At 36.5% G+C, this 2,765-nt stretch overlaps 1 non-coding gene across 1 annotated transcript; it reads right to left on the minus strand.

Moving 5' to 3' along the window:
• Positions 1-2,219: 2,219 nt before the first annotated feature.
• LOC128293362 (small nucleolar RNA R71) lies at positions 2,220-2,326 on the minus strand. The gene has a single exon (XR_008283546.1). It is a non-coding gene; the product is annotated as a small nucleolar RNA R71 (small nucleolar RNA).
• Positions 2,327-2,765: the final 439 nt, after the last annotated feature.

The following is a 2,765-nucleotide window of genomic DNA, read 5'->3' on the forward strand; positions in this document are numbered from 1 at the left end:
AACGGACAAATTGGCCTTAAATCAATATTTCACACAGCCTAAAATCTTCCACACGGGTCATCCACATGCCCGTGTGTGACACATGGGTAGACCACACGCCCATGTGTCATGGCCGTGTCGACTAAGAACCAACTCAGTATTGCACACGGCCTGAGCACCTTAACACGGGTGTGGCACACGACCGTGTCCCTGTCGAGCCCAAGTCTAGTTCTACTCAGAAAAGGCTTATTTTGGGCTAATTTGGGCATTCAAAAGTCTATATAAAGACCCTAGAAGAGGATTAGAGAGGACACAGAGAGAGGCAGAAAATACTTGCGATTAGCCATCAGAATCACATCGGAGCCAGGATCTACATCAAGACTGCATATTTCCATCCAATTTCCTAGAAGTTCTTGGGTTTTCTTTATGTTTTGTTGTTTTCCAAACTTTGAGATGTTTTCTATTACTATTATGAACTAAACTCCCTAAATACCTAAGGGAGATGTACCTTATGACGAATCTTATTATGCTTTGATTTATATGATAAACACTTGTTCTTATTCTTTATTATGAGTTTTAATTCTTGCTTTAATATTTCAGGATATTAATTTAGGTTTTTGATGTGCTTATTCAGTGGAGCAAAAGCCCCTGTTTGAGAGTAGATCATTCATAATTAAGTGGACTTGAATGCAATCCTAGAGATAGGATGACATAAATCTACCAGATTAGAGTCAAATCTAATAAGGGGATCCACAGATCGAGTTCATGCGACAATAGGGGTTTTAATTAGAAAGAGATTTCAATTAATCAACCTAGAGTTAGTTGTTCTTAATCTCGAGAGAGATATTAACATAAATTAGGGATTTTTACGGAATAAGTCAAGTGAATAAATCGTCTAAGTCAAAGGTAATAAGTGATTCTAGGTGGATTCTTTCTTGGGCATTGTCTTCTCAATTGGTTTTCCTAAAGTATTTTCCAACTTTCGCCTCTGTCGTGATCTTAGATAAATTAGAAAATTAGTTTAGCTTAAAAACAACCTTAAATTCTTAGGTTAGATACTAAAAAGAGAGTAACTACTATTACTTTTAGTCCTCGTGGATAGGATATTCCGGTCTCAGCATAACTGTATTACTGTTCCAGAGGTGCGCTTGCCTTAAGTCGAATTATTAGTTAGTTTTACAACCATCAAGTTTTTGGCACCGTTGCCGGGGACTAAGATATTAGGAACACTTAATTTTTATTACTTTAGCCATTTATTTTATTGCAATTTAATTTTTATTTTAATTTTTTTTACATCACTAAATTTTCTTTTATTTACTTCTGGTAGGTTTTTAATAGTTTATGACTAGAAAAAACCTGTCAGGACCTCTACTTTTTGATAGTGAGATTGAAAGCACAGTTCGCAAAAACCAAAGAGAAATAAGGTGAAGCCTACGATACATAGAGGAAGGGCAAGAGGACAATATTCAAACCACAACCGAGGAGATGGCTGATAATCAAAATAATTTGTTACCTCTTGTGGTTGCTCCAAACCCAGTAAATCAAGATCCTGCTCCTCGTACTATGTATGATTATGCTAAACCCACTTTAACTGGAACTGAATCGAGTATAGTTAGGCCTACTGTTGCTGCAAATAATTTTGAACTGAAACCTAACACAATTGTAACACCCTGATTTTGGGCCTAGTGGGAACAGTGGTTTCGGGACCACAAATTTGACGATGAAAATTTTATTTTTATTATATTTTTATGGTCTATAATTTCACGAAATAATTTCGTGAAAATTTCATTCGAAAATTTTGACATTCGGGCACTTAATTTAGTCAAAAGGACTAAATCGTAAAAAGTGAAAAAGTTGAGTTCTACATACTAGAGGTGTCCAATTGCTATGAAATTTTAAATTGAGGGTCCTTAAATGGCAATTAGACCATTGGTTAATTGCTGGAAAAAAATAGACATGAAATGGGTGTTACAACAATTCAAATGATACAAGAGTTTGTTCAGTTTGATGGTTTGTAGGACGAGGATCCCAATACTCATTTAGCAAATTTTCTGGAATTCTACGACACTTTTAAGGTCAACGGCGTTTCTGGCGATGCCATTTGCCTTCGGTTGTTTCCATTCTCATTAAGGAACAAAGCTAAATAGTGGTTAAACTTGTTACCATGAGGGTCAATCACTACTTGGGAACAAATGACCGAAAATTTTTTACTTAAATATTTTCCACCGGCTAAAACGGCTAAATTAAGGAATAATATTTCTTCTTTTGTGCAGATGGATTTAGAAACACTTTATGATGCATGGGAGAGTTACAAGGACATACTGCGAAGGTGCCCTCACCATGGGTTACCTTTATGGCTATAGGTTCAAACTTTTTACAATGGTGTGAACCCTTCAACAAGGCAACTTATCGACGCAGTCGCCGGTAGAACTTTAAACAACAAAACACCTGAAGAGGATTATGATTTTATTGAAGAGATGTCACTGAATAACTATCAGTGGCAAGTCATAAGAACAAAGCCGACAAAAGCAACTGGTGTTTTCAACCTTGACGCGGTCACTACGCTATCAAATCAGGTAGAACTTTTAAATAAAAAGATTGATGGTTTATATGGTTCTACTCAGGTACATCCAGTGATGAGGTGTGATTCAAATGGAGGAATTCACAACCCAGATTATCCACCCTTCAATCCTGGCACCGAGGAGGAATAAGTCCACTATATGGGTAATAACTCTAGACCTCAAAATAACCCGTATAGTAACACTTATAATGCAGGTTGGATGAAC

Source organism: Gossypium arboreum, chromosome 5 (assembly GCF_025698485.1).
Source record: "Gossypium arboreum isolate Shixiya-1 chromosome 5, ASM2569848v2, whole genome shotgun sequence".
In the NCBI taxonomy this organism is placed as follows: domain Eukaryota; kingdom Viridiplantae; phylum Streptophyta; class Magnoliopsida; order Malvales; family Malvaceae; genus Gossypium; species Gossypium arboreum.